Genomic DNA, 18,442 nt, shown 5'->3' on the forward strand with positions numbered 1-18,442 from the left:
TCGGATAGACGCCCTTGAGTGGTTTGGCTGGATCTTGAGGTAGACTGATCTTCAGCTTCCTAAGAACTGCCACATTGATTTTCATAGTGGTTGTATGGGTTTGGGCTTCCACCAGCAATGAATAAATGTTCCCTTTCCTGCATCTTTGCCAGCATTTGTTTTATTGATCTTGGTCATTCTGACCAGGATAAGATGAAATCACATAGTAATTTTAATTTGTATTTTCCTGATGGCTAAGGATGTTGGGCGTTTTTTAAAGTGTTTTTCAGCATTTGTGTTTCATCTTTTGAGAACTCTTTCTCTAGTCCTTAAGAAACGCCATTTCTTAATAGGGTCATTTTCTTTATGCCCGGGTTATTTCAGTTTTTATGTATTTTAGTACTAGCCCTCTATCAGATGTATAATTGTTAAATGTCTTTTCCCATTCTATAGACTGCTGCTTTGCCTGAATAACAGTGTCTTTTGCCGTACAGAAACTTTTCAGTTTCATGAGATTCCAGTTATCAATTGTTGATCTTAGTGCCTGTGCTATTGGTGCACAGCCTTTTCCTGTGTCAATGAGTTCAAGACTACTCCCCACTTTTTCTTCTATCAGACTCAGTGTATTTTGTCTTAGGTTGAAGTCCTTGATCTATTTGGAGGTGAGTTTTGTGTAGGGTAATAGATATGTATTAGTTTGCATTCTTCAACATATGAGCATCCAGTTTGATTGAATCATTTATTTAAGATGCTGTCTTTTTCCCAGTGTTTATATCTGACTTTGTCAAAAAAAATCCAGATGTCTATAGATGCTTCCATATGTCTTTTCATTATTCAGGATTTTCATGATAGTTTTAGGTTTGTGTGTGTGTGTGTGCGTGTGTGTGTGTGTGTTGTTCTTATATAAAGCTGAAGATTAGTTTTTTATTTCTGTGAAGAATTGTGTTGGAATTTTGATGAGGATTTCATTGAATTTGGAGATTACTTTTGATGGAGTACCATTTTCACAATAATAATCCTACCTATCCATGAGCTTGGGGAATCTTTCCATTTTCTGGTATCTTCTTCAAATTCTCTCTTCATTGTTCAAACTTTTATTATACAAGTCTTTCACCTTTTTTGGTTAGAGTTAATACAAGATATTTTATTTGAGGCTATTGTGAATATCATTTCACCAACTTCTTTCTCAGTGTGTTTGTCAATTGTATATTGGAAAGCTATTAATTGTCTGTGCTAATTTTGTATCTTGCCACTTTACTTAAAGCATTTATCAGCTATAGAAGTTTCCTCATGGAGTCTTTAGGGTATCACGTACCAGTGAAGGATACTTTGACTTCTTCCTTTCCTACTTGTGTCCTCTTGATCTTCTTCAGTTGTCTTATTGCTCTAACGAAGACGTCAAATACTATATTGAATAGGTATAGAGAAAGTGGACATCCTTATTCCTGACTTCAGTATAAATAGATAAATATCTTGGGTTTAAATACTGACTTTGTCCATTATTATTGGAAAGACAGACAGATTCTTTCATTATATTATTCAAAGTTTGATCAACTCTGAGAAAGTACATTGGTAAAAATCAGTAAGCTCTTGTGCTTGTAGAAATTTGTAAGTGGAGATAGAGCAGCCTTAAGCGTCCCAGGGTATTTATTTACTCACGTATGAAGAGGGTCTGAGCCGTTAAACAGAACTGTTGACACAGTGATAGAGTGGTCTTCTGTGTTGAATAGAGAGTCCTGGCTATCACATTCAAACTTTGTAGCGTGTATACTGAAGTGCAGAACTACACTGCAAAGTTTCAAATATTTTTCTAGTAACAGTGGTATTTTGGTGCAGAAAACACATGCATCAGAGCCTCAAATTCTAAATTACTAGATGCTTACTCAGAAGTACTTAAATTATTGATAAAGAAATTTGGTGTTGGGGGGGAAGGAATTTATTCATATGTCTAGCCAAGGAGAAGCAAACACAAAGAAAGACATAAATAAGTGACTCTCCTTTCTCACGTCGGCATAAAAAGCAATCCAAAGTGGGCTATCAATCTATAGCTGTCCAAAGCATAAACCAGATTTGGAAAAATATAAAAATTTGCAATCATATATAATAGAAGATGTTTCTGAAGTATGAATTAATTAGAAGGTGTAAAATAAATGTATTATTACATACAAAATTTAAGTACCACAAAGTGCATAGCAGTAAGAGTCAGACAGTAATTCCGGAAGTGTGTATAACCAAGAGAAACATCTTACAGAACAAATAGTCAGCAAGGAAAGGAGTGAAGTTTATAAAGTGGAACTGTAGAGCAAGAATGCTTATGTTGATGTTTTATTAAAAAGTGAAAACTGAGAAATGGAAATCAAAATCTCTGTTTAAAATTTCCTATGACTTAAATGGCAGCCACAACAACAAGATCCATGGGAAATAACAGGCTCTGGATTTCTTCTCTCAAAGCAGCTGCTGAGAGGAAGAAATTGCAGTGACATGTAGCTCTCTGCATATTTACTTGTGAATCAATGTACATACAAGTGTATGCCCATGTCTCTGAGATTAAACATTTGTGGTGATGGCAATTCTTTTATTCTAAGGGGAAAAGAATCATCCACTCATGTTTCATCTTTCATGATTGGTCATGAAATTGTTTTTTTTCTTTTGCTAGCATGTGTAGGTCTTATATGTTTTCCTAAGATGCACCCTAGTGAAATATTTCTTTGCTGATATGGGTTCTCTGTAATGTGGCATTACAAAACAACACAATAGAATAAATTTGTACAAATAATTGCCAGTTAGAGAACTTTTTCTCCTTTGGGACTGCTGAGAGTGTAAGTATTGGGTGACATTGGGTTAACAGGGACACGTGAAAACAAACGTCATGTTATACTGCTGGAGGCAGAACATGGAAAGAGGAAGATCAGCTCTCTCCATTGGAGTGTCTCTGGGAACATCCGCCTTATTGCAGGGCAGACCCTAGGCACAGCAGTCATTGATCAATGCAGAAAAGTCATCTTCTGAGGGCTGTGTGTCAGTACTGAAGGAGAAGCAGGACTTGGGAGGAAATATGCCAAATTTCTAACAGAGGTTATTCCTGGAAGAAGAATGGTGTTACAGGGGATGGAATGCATAAACTTGTCTATTATTCCACAAAATGATATGTTGTTTGACACACTAAAATTACATAAATTAAAAATATATGAATCCCAGAGTCAAATACTATTTTCTGTACTGACTATATACCATATATATACTCTATACCATATTTCCCTTTCTCAAATTTATAGGGCTAATTACTACATTTAAGTGCTTAGGAGACTTCCTATATGATTCCAAGACTGCTTAGTCAATTCCCCCTTAGTCAAGTCATTCCCAACATTATGTCAATGATTACTTTTGTAAAACTCTTGAGAAAACAGTGCTGATGGTTGGTGAATACTCCGAGGGAAAGGGATCTCCCTAAGTGCCACCTTGCTCTCACCAACTGTTTCCACGGGTATTGGGCTCCTGCCTTTAGATTCAAGAGTACCCAGACCCCGGGAACACTTTCCAGGTTGGCTTCAGTAATTAATTCTGTGCTTCAGGAGTCTGTGTTTCCGGGCAGTTTATTCTCCCAGACACAAGTGTGTGGTCCCTGCAGGAAGCCAGGGAGCCCCAGAGTCAAGCACAATGAAGATCACTTACTCTAATATGCTTAAATGTGCCTTGAGGTTAAGGCTGGAAGTCTGAGCAGGTTACAGTACAGAACCTTTCTCAAACTCCAGCTCCTTTCAGCCCCCACTCCGCCCCCTGCCTCAGAGGCCGACATTCAAATGGACTTTTCTCATTTACAACAGCAGCTACTGTCTTGGTTTTAGCGTCGTCCACTGAGCCCCTGCTGTGATTTTCTGCTGCTGCACAAGATAGAGGAAAGCGTCCCTGAAAATGACGTGCCACTTACTCCAGCCATTTTGCTAAAAGACACTCAAGTGTGGACAGAGTCGTCAGCGAAAATGACAGAGAACGGCATGCTCCTGTCAGGAATGCTTCCTCATCAGTGGCTCAATTTTCAGAGAGTAGACTAAGAAGTCACGTGCTATCCAGCTTTTAGACAAGAAAGACAGGCTCTATATGGCATTTGAGACAAGAGCTAAAGGGTGTTGCTTCAGAGGAAAGAAAAGGGTCTGGGAAGATGGCTCAGCAGTGGAGAACTCGTGTTGCTCTTTCAGAGGATTGGAGTTTTGTTTCCAGCATCTAGGTTGAATATCCCACAACTGTCTGTAGCTCCAGCTGCAGGATACCTTCTAGCCTTTGCAGGGTCACACGGGCATGTGCAGGCACACGCGCGCGTGCGCGCGCGCACACACACACACACACACACACACACGCACACACACACACACACTAAATCTTCAAAAAATACAGAAAAGAGGAGTAAAGTCAAAAGCATTGAGAAAGAAAAAACAAAACAACAAGCAAACAAAGGAAACACACTGAAGTCAGTAACGCAGTCTTCACTGGAAACATTTGGGTTTTGAAAGGCAAAGAAATCAAACAAAATCAAAATGATTCAGTGTCAGTCAAGGAGACTGAAATGTTTTCCAACTGCTCTTTGCTCATGCATGTTCCAGGAAATGAGAGAAAGTGACACATGACGGTGCAGTGTGGGGCATGAGGAGAAGAATGGGATCCCAGTTACTAACCATGAGAGATAGTAGCCTCAGAAAACAAACCCAAGTAAGAATAAGAGACAAGGGAGGGAGACCAAACAGTATGAGCGAGCGAGGCCAAGAGGGGGAGCAGAAACAAGAGGCTTAGAAAGATGCAGTTCCGTGCTTCTGAAGTTTAGATGCATATATATGCATCTATTTTATGTGTGTGCATGTATGCATGCAGGCATATGAAAGTCACAGGGCAACATGCAGAAGTTATTTCTACTCCATCTGTTCCCAAAATTGAGTTCAGGTCACCAGGTTGGGCATCAAGTGCCTTCACCAACCAAGTTGTTTTGCCAGCCCACTGTTCATATTTCTTAAAGTTGCATTCCACAAAACAACAGTTTCTAAGATAGCAATAGCTGCTATGAAAAAAAGGAAAACAAAATCAATTCAAAATGAATAAAAACAACTGTGGGCAATTAAATGTCATGATTCTCACAACTTTTAGTATGAGAATATGTTGCTTGATTGCAAGCAGAAATCTATAGTATGCTTCATTTAATATTGGAAATTGTTCTTATTGACAGAAAGTCTGCTAACATTGAAAAATGTCTAGCTGTAACTTTGAACCATCTTTATTCTTAATTGAACATTTAAACTTCTGTTCTGCACGATAAAGGAATTTTCCAGAATAGTCCCAAACCTCCTTTGCTCAAGGCCCAAACAGGATAATTCACGCCCAAGTCTTCTCCTATTAAAATAAGCTAAATTGTTTGTTTATTGTGTAGGCAATGCTCACCCAGGGCCTACCTTATCATGGGATTCTGTCAGTGAGAACAAACAAGTCACTGGAAGATGACTCAGGAGTTCTAGTGAACTCAGGAAGGAAACTCTGAAGGAATGCTGACATTCATTAGAGCCTTCTTCTTACTGCAGTTGAAGCAAAACTCCAGCTACCTTGCTAGTACACATTAGGTCATCTACAATGCTGGTTATCCTGTCCAGATCCAAAATGTCTGGAGCCTCTGTAAGGCCACTTTTTCCCCCTGACATTTGATTAGGGAATATTAATTTGGGACTTTAAGTCTCGGTTTCAAATGTGAAGAAGTAAAAATAAAAGAAGCATATTGCATCTGTCTTCATAACAAGAAAACAAAGCTGGTTATAATGAAAACCAGTGACTTTATAGGCATATCAGAAATGAGAACTTGCAGGGAAAATTGTGACCAAGTAGGAAAAGGGGAGGGAGGGAGTGGAGGAAGGAGAGAGACAGAGACAGAAAGAGAGACACAGACAGATAGAGACACAGGGAGAGAAACAGACAGGGACAGAGAGACCAGCTTAGTTTGATAGAAGTAGCAGGAATCTGACACATAATGGTAGATTTAGAGAATCACTGGAGGCCACATTTAAAGGAGAACCTTCTGTGATCACCATCTTAGAAGATGTACCTTTTCATTTACCACTAGGAACCCAACAGATTTAGAAGAAAAAGACCGTAGAAAGAGCCAACATGGCTCTGATAGGGAAAAGGGAAAATAGCCACAGTCTTCTTTTTACACCACAGATTCTTAAACTGTGGGTCACGGCCACATGTGGGTTAGGAAATGGAATCATTTCTGAATACACAATGACAAAAAATTAATTTAAATCATACACATAATGAGTCCAACGTGTTTGTGGCAGAACTTGACTACATTACATCATACAGCTTTTGTGTAGCCTTGATTCTAAACACAGTACGCACACTGTGCGCTGCCCAGCCCCTCCCACCACCCAGGACCAACAAATACTGCCGGAACCAATCTCAACCATCTTTGCTCAGACTGGAGACACGATGAACTTCAGTGTTTTTACGTACATGTAGAGTACATAAACATAGCAATCAATTACAGAAAACAAACGTTTAATATAATTTTTCACAACTTAAGCGTCAAAAGAAGTGTTTCTCTGTCCGTGGGTCATGACCCCTTTGAAGTCGAATAATCCATTCACAGGGGTCACCTAAGACCATCAGAAAATATAGATATTTGCATGGCAATTCATAACAGTAGCAAAATTATAGTCATGAGGTAGCAAAAATAATCTTATGGCTGCGGTCACTAATACAGGAGGACTGTATTAAAAAGACTGTTAGGAAGGTTAAGAATACTGATCAGAAGACTTCTGAAATGTTTATTTATTTCTTGTGTGTATGTTGTATGTGGATGTGTTCATAAGTGTACATGCGTGATTGGCTTGCACCAGCCTGGTTGACCATCCAGCCCCTAGGATCTGCCTAGCTCTGCTTCCCAGTGCTGGTATTACAGGCACAGGCAACTATGCCTGACTTCTTATGTGGGTGCGGGGTCTCTCAGGTCCTCTTGCTTGTGTATTAGGTATTTTACTGACTGAATCATCTTCCCAGCCCCAGTAAGTTCCATTTTTTTTTAAATCTCTGTTTGAAGGAACTGGCTATGTAGCTCAGTTGGCCTAGTTTTTGATTAGCAGGCATGAAGCCCTGGGTTTGATTCTCAGTACAGAATAAAACCAGACATGGTAAGACATCTATCATATCAGGTTGAGTCTGGAGGGTTAGAAGTTTAAGATAATCGTGGTAACCTTTAGCTACATACTGAGCCCAAGTTCAGTCTGAGCTATAGAAAACCCAACCCCAGAAAAAATTCAGCAATAAATAATATAAAAAATGAATTCAAGGCTAGCCTGGTCTGGATAATGAGAAATGCTTCAATCACAGTAAAACAAAATAAAATAAAACAAAAGCGTTATAGAGCCTAGGAGATCTAGTCATGGGTTAAGTGTTTTCCATGCAAGTGTGAGGGCCTTTGTTTTGGTCCCCAGTATCCACGAAAGTGATGGATACAGTGGTCCACTTTTATAACTTCATTGCTGTGGGTATAGAGACAGGTAGATCCTGGGGACTCAATTGCCAGTAAAACAGTAGCATTCTGAATAGCTCTACAAAGGTATGGACAATGAATCTAGGCAAGGATATGGAAGACCTCTATAAGGAAAGTTAAGATACTGAAGAAAGAAACTGAAGAAGACACTAAAAGATGAATAGGGCTCACATGCTCATATATAGATAGAGTTACTTCTATATAAATGGCTATATTACTGGATTGAGTGCAATTCCCATCATAGTTCCAATGCCATTCTTTGCAGAACTAGAAAAAAATAATATTCTTGAAAGTGAGCAAAACCCAACTGTGATGACAAAGGATATGTATTATGTGAGTAACTTATACAAAATAAAATTAAGACAGCATATGTGTGTGTATATGCTCATGTGTGCATGTCATTATTCCTATTGAACCCATAATAGCAGAGATAATTGGTGCTATATTTTTTCTTGCTAGGCTTAGACACAGCTTTTAAAATAGTACTATGATTTAGGTACTTAATACTAATCAATCAAAGTTGGCATTTAAGATAAAATCTACTTGCAAACATAAAATTACATTACTGTACAAATGAGAAGTTAGAGACTGTGAGAATTTAAGGAATATTCCAGTTACTTATCAAGACACATAGCTAATGGAAAATTCAGGGCTAATAGCTAACATTTATCTGCCTCCTCAATCTATCAGTCACTCATCTGAAAGCTTCATGTGTAGAAATTTATTTAAACCTCAAAACATTCATAAACTATATGAGTTATTACAATTTTTGACTTTATAGATGAGAGAACCAGGGGACAGAGGTGCAATCTCTAGGCTTGGGATTTGGAACCGGGCACACTTGACCTATAATCCACACTCTTTACCAAAATGTGAAATTTATCACAGAGTATAAATAAAAACAAGAAATTCTGGCCTTAAAATTTACTCAGTAATTTCAAAAGAACTTAAAAATTAATTTTTCATGAACTCAGGGTTTTTATCTTTTGGCATCTCCTGGGTACTAATGCAAGTTTCTTGAGTTTCAAGTGAAACTGTTCTCAAAAAGAAAAGTAAAGAAAAGAAAACAGCAACAACAAAAAGCCTCTGCAATGAAATATGTCTTTCAGCAATTGTGGTAGGAACACTTGGGCAGAGGCTTTCAGTGACTCATAGGGATGATGGTGATAGCAGCACAGCCTCTAGCAACTCAGTGGATTCTCCAGAGTTCCTCAAGTGCTCCAATTGACTAGGACCCCCCACCCTCAGGTAGTGTCAGAGGAACTGACTAAGGTTTGGGAACAGAATCTGAGTGAGGCACAATATGAGTTTCAAAGAGCTCATTTTCTAATTCTTGGGAAAAACTGCAACGGTGTTGCTGTGAAAAAGTCTCTGAAACTCAGTTCAAACAACTCTACTCCTCCCCCAAGGAAGGGATTCATAAATCCTGTGGGCGAGAAACAACTATGCCACTGCTCTAGAAAACTTTGCAGGACAAAAATTAGGCAGTGCAGATGTAAAGTTCATTGCTTGAATTAAATGTGTCAAGACACTTAGGATGGATCAGAATCTGTGAGGTGACTGTGTGTCCAAAACTGAGTATGGCCGGTATCAAATGGAATCTCATGGAATCATTATATGCATGATTCAGAATCAGAAGAAGAATGCAAATGTGGGATTTTTCAGAGAAAACAATTGTCTGCTTTGGTGAAGCTCCCTTCTGGAGAAGATTACAGGTTGAATTGAGATTTCTTCAACCTGTCATGGCAGAACAGAACGTATCTAAAGGGCTTTCAACAATGACTGAAATTAAAACCAAAAAGCCAGAGGCTGAGAGATGGAAAAAAACAGAGGGGCCTGATGAGGGAGTCCCCTTTGTGTTCTGTGACTACCACTAATAAATAAAAAAAACTGCCTTGGCTGTTGATAGGGCAGATCTTAGGTAGGTGGAGAAAACTAAACAGAATGCTGGGAGAAAGAAAGCAGAGTCAGAGAGATGCCATGGAGCCACCAGAGTTAAACAGGCTGAAATTTTGCTGGTAGGCCACGACCTCATGGTAATATGCAGATGAGTCGAAATGGGTTAAATGAAGATGTAAGAGTTAGCCAATAAGAAGTTAGAGCTAATGGGCTAATGGTTCTGGACAGCCAAGACAAACAAGTGGCCTACTCCTTGCAACAGGGACCAGGAGATGTGCCCATAAAAACCAAAGAGAAATTCAAATGCCAACAGTGACAACGAAAAGATGCAGCAGCTCACAGCAGTCAGGAAGAACCTATCTTCATTATCTCATTGTATCAGAAACTGGGATACATTGATTGGTGAGATCAAAGATAAAGAGAATAGGAAGCTGGAGGGTGACATAGCCTAAAGTAGGCTGATTCAGCACATCTGTTCAGATGATTCTGATGAAGGAAACATACCATGAATGATCACTTACGGAATCTGGACTGTAGTCTTAAGTACGATTTTAGGGTTTCTGTTGTTGTGAAGAGATGTCATGATCATGGCAATTCTTATAAAGGAAAGCATTTAATTGGGCTGGTTTATAGTTCAAAGCTTTGGCCCATTATCTCCATGGAGGGACATGGCAGCATGGATACAGACATGGTGCTGGAGAAGGAGCGGAGAGTGGAGAAGCATCTACATCTTGGTCCTGCAGACAACAGGAAGTGGTCTAAACTAAGTATAGCTTGAGCATAGGATATCTCCAAGCCCACCCACACAGTGACACACTTCCTCCAACAGGGTCACACCTATTTCAACAAGGCCACACCTTCTAAGCATTCTACTTCCTATGAGCTTATGAGGGCCAATTACATTCAAACTCCCACAAACTAACTGATTTGATGCATATGAAAGAAAAGTTGAAATCAGTTCTCCTGATGATATGAAATGGAAACCATACTAGGTAAATTAATTTGCTAAAAACTGTTTGAGACTGCACGAGGCTTCCTTCTTAAACAAAACAAAAAACAAAAAACCCTTTATTAACTGTGTTCGTTTTATTAACTGCGATGCTTTCTTACATGTATATACTGCAATCTGATTGTTGCCACTCTCATGCTCTCAGACTCAACTTATTTACCACACGCCCTATTCTTCCTACCATTTCCATTTTCTCATTCATATCTTTCTGTTGTTTTTTGACTTTAATCAGGGCCATCTACTATGACCATGGCTATAGCGCTATGCCTTGGAGCCTGATGGACTAATCAGTGGGTTGTGTAACTGAAGATAATGTCTACCCATCTCCTAGAATCCTTCGGTAGTCATAGTTCAGTCTGGATGGGGTAGAGCTTCTCTACTTCGTGCATAAATATTCATGGTCTACTCTTCTGTGTTTGATTCCTCTAGGGAAAAAACCCTGCTTTTAGAGCATGAATTCAAATATAGCATGTGTTAGAATTATAGAGATTTTCTAATAATATATAAACAAGACTTTGCATAAGGTTTATATAATGACCAGAGATTCTTATTTTAGAAAGTTTCGGTAAATTAATGTTACAAAATTTCAAAGCTACTAGAATATATCATATTTCTTTTGATGTATTTCTCAAACCAAATATTTTGAAACCCTTTGACTGCCACTGAAATGGAGAAGTTTTGAATAAAGTAAAGGGTACATGTCATTTTTCAAAATATTCGATAGTCAAACTTTACCTGTCTAAACTGAGAACATTGGAGGAGTTGTGTGTCAATTTAAATTTAAAGTATTCAATTGTCTCAAATAATTTGAAGATATAAATATACTTTTCAGATATATTCAAAGCAATCTGAAATATTATTAGATCCATTACATCAGTAGGCAGTCAATAAATATCTTTTTTGGAAAGAAATAACAGTGCTGTCTTGTAATAGTCATACCAGGATGACTTTGATGAATGAATGGGAATGAGTACAGGTGAAAGAGGTAGAAGAAAATAAAACAAGCATTAGGTTACATTCCCCAAACCCAACATAAAAGCAGAATAGCTATTAGGCAATGAATAATAAAGTTAATAATAAAGTAAAGTTTCTAACAAAACCTAACAGTAAGATATTCACAGATCTCACAGTATGTTGCAATGCAGCACAACTCAACACAATGTAATACAATACAAATAGGAATAAATCATCAGGTGTGAAAATATTTGATTTCTTTGAGTGAATGGAAAGAAGAAAGCAAAAGAAAGGAAGAGGGTATCTAATATACTTGATAACACATTGGACCTCAACTAGCTCTATGGACTCTATTTACAGAGTCTTTTTTTTTACATATAGGAGATAGTGTCTAGATTATAGGACCTAGGCAGCACTGACTTTACAGTCCTGCCATAAGGTTTTGTACTCAGACAGGTCTCAGCACTTGGTTTAATTCTTAATGATGGCCATACTTATTTTCTTTATAACTTTTGATGAACAAGTTCCATACTTCCAGTTAGCTCTCAAATCTTGGGAATGGTGACCTACTAAATGTTAGTCTAATTATCAAGTCCCTGTGTTATGCATGGGGCCGGAACATTGTGCCATATTTACATCTCAGGGTACACAGAACAGGAAAGGAGACCTCATTTCTGAGTCTTGGGTTATGCAATTGAGATTAAATATTAGAATATAGTCTAATGTATATGAAGGCAGAGGTACTCACTCAAGACTTACTATGTAGAGCCTAACTGCCCATAGCTACTGAGATTAATTCCAGGCCTTATTTGCTGAGGACATGGGGCTTCTCAGAAATTGTCTATCATGGTTAGGTCAATACCAGGATTCCCCAATGGTCAGACTGTAAATCATGATGCTAATCTTTTTCAAGGCATGGTCTATGTCTTATTCGTTGATGAACATAATGGTTGTGTAAAGTTTTCCAAAAGTGGCAAGAAATTTGTTTATACATTTCCAGGTTCAGAAAACAATATGGTGGTGACCATAGCAGTGGTGCCCAGACCAGGATGAGACCAACCGAGTTATCGACTGAGACAGTTAGAGACTGTAGCTGTGTGACTTAGTTGTTGATGGGAATATGCTAGAATTTGTTTGTCCAAATTATGTAATTATACTCATAGGAAGATACATAGATTGATTAATGGACTAAACTGAAGTCACTTTTGTCGCATGAGGCGGTACTCAGTTCTCTGGACTCTGAGTCAGTCTGTCATGTTTCCTAACATGGTGATGGGTTACTGAACTGGGAAGCATCCACACAAGATCAGACTTTAAAAGTCATCACCAGGATTGCAGATATGGCTCAGTGGGGAAAATGCCTGCCATGCAAACATGTATATGACTTGGATTTCTACACCCACAAAATAGGTCAGTGAAGTTGGACAAAGTTGGTGTTAGAAACAGGTAAATCCTAGAGACTTGCCGGACAGCTAGTCAAGGTAAAACAGCGTGCTTCATATTCAGTGTAGGTCTCAGAGAATAAGGTGGGGCACCTACTGAGGAAGGTATACCAACGTCAAATCTTGTCCTCCAAAAACTTCTGCACAATAGAGCATAATTGCACATATGTGTCCACCAAGAGGGAGGGAAGGTTGGAGTAGGGTGAGGCAGAAGGGGTTGGGGACATGGGAAATGGAGAAGTTGGAGGAGGAAGAAAGCAAAGTAAAACCATCACTCTTTGAAAAACATGACTCTTTGAAAAGGAATCAAGTGAAGGCGAGACTCATGTATCAAAACCAGGAAAAAGGTGAGGTCTTCATTATGATTATTTCAATCTTCCAAAACATGATGAGTGAATGAGCTACAGCGGATGCTGTCTTCAATTCATTGTCTTTCATTATCGAACAGTTCAACCCATTGAACTCTTCTAGCTTGAGATATTCCCATGATATGGCAACAAGATACAGGTATTTTTTAAAAACCTGGTTTCATTATTTTGTCATAGTGATCAATTACAACAACCAACCCTGATAACTTTTCTTTCATCATGAAGATCATCTGTTCTTATAGGGCTTAAGTTTCTGCCTCGTGAATTGAACAACTGAATAATTATCCAGTTAGTTGAACCAAGATATAATATTGATCTACAGAACACTGACTGAAATATATCTGTCAAATTAAAAGTAATTGAGAGCTTGAAGACTATTTGACTAAGTGAAAAACCTGTTAATAGCTATATCTATGAAACATGCAGCCCTATCTGAGAGAAATAGTTTTTTTCCTTAGAATGCGTTATGTTCATGTAGTAGGGCTAACCTCTTTATAAGATTCACCTTGCCAAATTTTACTGTATGTTGAAACTATCTGTCAAACTATTAATAAGCAAGGATTCTTTGTCCAAACACCAGATTAATTAAATCAGAATTTATTGAGGCGGCACTCACAAACCAGCATTTAAAAACACTGTAAGTGAAGACACGTAAAGTAGAAAATCTCTTTGGTGGTAGTAAACTTAGGCTTCCTTATTTTTCTCTTCCGAATGCCTGTAATATGAGTGTTTCTAATTTCATACTATTCATGAACATCTTCAGTTTTCTATCGGCTTATCCACGGACAAAGTCTTGCACACACTCAACTTCTCTATAGTATGATAACCTATAATAATGAAAGCATTGATCCTCAAACTCGTTGTATTACCATCTCTCTCTCTTCCTTCTTTCCACCTTATTTGTTAACTGTCCCTTTTTGTATTTCTGTTTCTGCCAGGACTAAAGTCTCTCTCTCTCTCTCTCTCTCTCTCTCTCTCTCTCTCTCTCTCTCTCTCTCTCTCTGTATTTCTGTGTTGCCAACTTATGTAGGTTTCCTGAATAGCAGGCCCCACAGATTCTACTTCCAATCTCAACCTTCCTACAGCTACCTTTACAGGCATACCACCCCCAGACTTAGTTCATCTTCATTTGGGAGTTAGGGATCAAACTTAGGTCATCATGCTTGTACAATAAGCCTTTTACAGACTGAACTGTCTTCCAGACCTTCAAGACTTTTTATATCTTACATGGAGACCAAGCATCCAAGCTTTGTCTTGAGTAGACTTGTTCAATGTGACCACAGTAACTTTAAGCTTGATTTCTTGGTTTGACGTTAGCAATAATGCAGTCTTTTGATTCATCGTCCCTGTTTGTTATTGAAGTTGCTTTCTTTTCTTTCTATTTTTATTTTACAATTTCTTACAATGTATTTGAGTCATATTCACCTTCCTCCACAAACTCACCCCAGAGTCAGCCTTCCTCCCTACTTACCCAGCTTTGTGTCCTCTTCTTCTTTCTCCTCCTATTATCAACTCTGTTTTGTGTTGTTTATGTACCCTTGGAAGTGTGACTTTCCACTGGAGTGTGGCCAATGGCATAAAGAAAGTCAGTTATCATTATGAAGATGCTTTATTTTCTTGTGTGTTGCCATTCTCTTGTTCTCTTTTGAAAATTACAAAATGTTAATTCAGTCCATGTTAAAGGTACTCCTTAAAAATTCAATAATACTAAGAGTAGAGATGAGTTACTTTAACAGATAGCTTCTAAAAAACAGAATAAAATAAAGTCATCAATGGTCACTTATAATAAATTTGACTTTGAGCGTTCTTATTCTACAGCTTAGAAAATCTAAGAAGGTAGCCGTGAGATAGTTGCTTATTCCATCATAACACATGTTTTATAAGATAGCCCAGAGGTTAAACATTACAGGAAAGTATAAGCCAGAAAGGCAGTATATACCAGTGCAAGAAGAGAGTCTCTAAAACCTTTTAATTTAGCATGGGGATTCTGGGTAAAGCAGCACAACGAAGTAATTCTGAGATGAATATTCAGTGTATCAAATGTCAAGAAATATTATTGAATCATTCTATTTAATCCAAGAAGAGAATTCCTATGCAATGCTATTTCCACATTTTAAATGAAAATACTAAAGCATGGAGAGAGCACATCACCTGTGTTATAGCATTTTACATTTTGGACATATAAGGAAATAAAGACTTTATTTTATACTACTAAATTATTAGTGAGTAGAATTCCAGATAACTATATGCATATTTTGTTTTATTTAATTGTCAATTTAATTATAACATTTTTATAATAAGAATCAGGACAACAGCACTAGCCTAATTTAAATTTCTTCATGTTTGATGGTATAAGTAAGTTTTGACTTCAGCAAGAGGGTCTTAGCATCACATTATAGAGAGTAACCAATGGCCTTGGCAATAGCCTATGATGTTTTGGGTTTTGATAGGTCTCTTTTGCCAATGACTCAACAAAATCTATCCTATTACTGGCATAGGAGGTTCTACTTGGTAGCGTAAGATATCTAATTGGAACATTTTCTCCCCCCATTATATGATGACTCCATGTAAATTCTTTTCATATATATATATATATGAAATGTATATATATGTATATGTGTGTATGTATATATATATATATATATATATATATATATATATATATAAAAAACCGTTGCTGTGGTACAATGGTCTTGTACTCTGTAAAGATTTGTCTCTTGTACTTGTTTAGTAAAATGACCAGTAGCCAGGCAGAAAGTGTAGGTGGGGCAACCAGAACAGGAGAATTCTGGGAAAAAGAAAGGCTCAGTCTGCTGTGATCACCCAGACACAGAGGAAACAAGATGAAACTGCCTCACTGATAAATGGTACCAAGCTATATGGCTGACACATACAAGAATTATGTATTAATGGAAATTATAAGAGTTAATAAGAAGCCTGAGCTCACAGTTTATATTTAATGTGGGCCTCTGTGTATTTCTTTGGGAATGAATGGCTGTGGGACCAGGCGGGACAGAAATCTCTGTCAATTATACATACATACATACACATATATATATATATACATATATATATATATATGAAAAGAATTTACATAATAATATATAATTTTAAGAAGCATATATATTAATTGGCTTCCTATGGCTTTTCGAAAGGCTTTTAATGTTAGTTGTCTCTTCAAATATTCTGTCTTTTACTCTGCTCTCTCATTAAATTTTAATAGAACATATCAAATAAAATTTTATTTCCAAGAATTTGAATCTTGCCTGAAAATGTTCAGCTTTTCAAACTACTCTGACCACCAGCGATTATGTGATTATTTTCACAATTCTAAAGACAGAAACAGTCACCAGCCCCAAAGCAGACTTGGATATCAGAAACAAAATCATAGATAACATGACACTTTATCCCTATCTTTTGGAGAGATAAGACTATGTTGAGTCATTATCCTGTTTTTGTAACAAGTCATAACTCAGCCCAGTCTCTTAAATGACAATTTGAAGAAAGGCCATTTGGCAGAGTCATATCCAAAACATGCATCCCTCTAAGTAGTTTAAACCTGTAGAAGATGTCCAATTTAATTTTTTATCCAATTTAACCTAACTATGATTAAATAAATAATTATTCTAGTTTTTAAAAATGTTGCTGGGGCTTGTCTCATGATGAACAGGACAGAGGTAATGAAAAGTCAACAAAATTTTTACCTAATAAGGTTTCAAATTTTTAATATTTTTCTTTAAGTTCATTTTTTTGTGTTGGGGATAAGACCTAGATTCTCAGACATTCTAGGCCAATACTCCATCAAGGCATGTCTCTAATACTAACTTTTATTGCTTGACAGTTTTATAGGTTTATATAATAAAGTTTCGTTTTATTCAATCCCCTATTTTACTCTTCCACTAGAACCTTCTTCTCAACAAGCTCTCTCCTACTTCCATGCTTTTTTGGGGGGGGGTGTGGCCCACTTAATTACTCTTATATGCATAGTGGGGGTGTTATTTAGTGGAACAAGAGCAGCATATCCATGGCCACACCACTGAAGAAAATGACACCTTCTCCTGTTACAACCCTCTCCCACTCATGATCCAGCAGTGAAGAGCTGGATTCACTGCAGGTTTTGTTCAGATAATTGTATCTGAGTGCAATGGGTAGGCATGTCCAGGTGACGACATCTTTTTGTTTCACATCACTCTAATCTAAGCTCTTGCATATTCTTTCTTCCTCTTCTTGATTGACGTTCTGTGCCTTAGAGTGAGTGATACAGCTGTCCCATTTAGGACCAAATGTTACACTGTCATTTATTCGTGGCACTGGGCCAGTTATGAGGTTCTGCATGGCCATTACCCACTACAGCAAGGAGTTTATTTGATGAAGGTTGGGTACAACACTAGTTTATGGATCTGAACGGGAGTAGTTAGAAAACATTTGACATGATTCTTTAGCAGAACAGGGGTAGTTGGATACCACTAAGGTCATGGGCCGTACACAAAAGCATGTTTAGATTATCCTGAAAGATTACTTAATGCAGACAAAACTGCAGGCTAGAGAGCCATAAGAAATGACTGATGTGAAGGAACTTTGACTTCCAAATTCCAATGAGTAGAGAATACTGGAATATTATCCTAGCAATGACTTCCTAAGCTACAAGCCCAGCTTAACGTGTGTTATGCACAAACTGTCTGTAAGAAGCAGGCATATGCTGCGGGAGAGATCCTTCCGCTCCTTCAGCCAATAGCCGCTGAGATACCAGCCCATTGGGGCGTGGTCTCTCTCTCTTTAAAAAAGAAGCAACTGTCCTCCTCTCTCTGGCTTCCGGCTCCGCTTCCGGCTCCTAGACTCCTTTCCTGTTTGTGCAGAGGGGCTGTTGTCTGGGCGGTAATCTGTAAGTTTTTTGCCCTTTAAATAAATAACCATTCTATTAATCATAATTCCAAACTGGTGTGGGATTGTTTGTGACTTACGCCTTCAGGCATAGATAATAGAATTAGTAACTCTTTATCCCATCCTCAAGATACATGCAATATAATAGGGAAAAAAGGGTTAAAGTGGGATCTAGGAGAAGCATTTAAGTACTGTTAAAGATTTGCTGATATTTGTGCTAGATGACAAAGAATATCATTATATTACTGGAATCTTTGCAATTTTATTTCATTGTTGGGTCACCCAGGAAATAAATGTTGTTTGAATAAATCAAAAACAATTTTGGCAAATGAAATGAGGGTAGATAGACTAATTTATAAATGCAGAGAGATAATAATTATGATGT

The sequence above is a fragment of the Myodes glareolus genome, chromosome 13 (genome assembly GCF_982192425.1).
Source record: "Myodes glareolus chromosome 13, mMyoGla1.1, whole genome shotgun sequence".
NCBI classification, from domain to species: Eukaryota; Metazoa; Chordata; class Mammalia; order Rodentia; family Cricetidae; genus Myodes; species Myodes glareolus.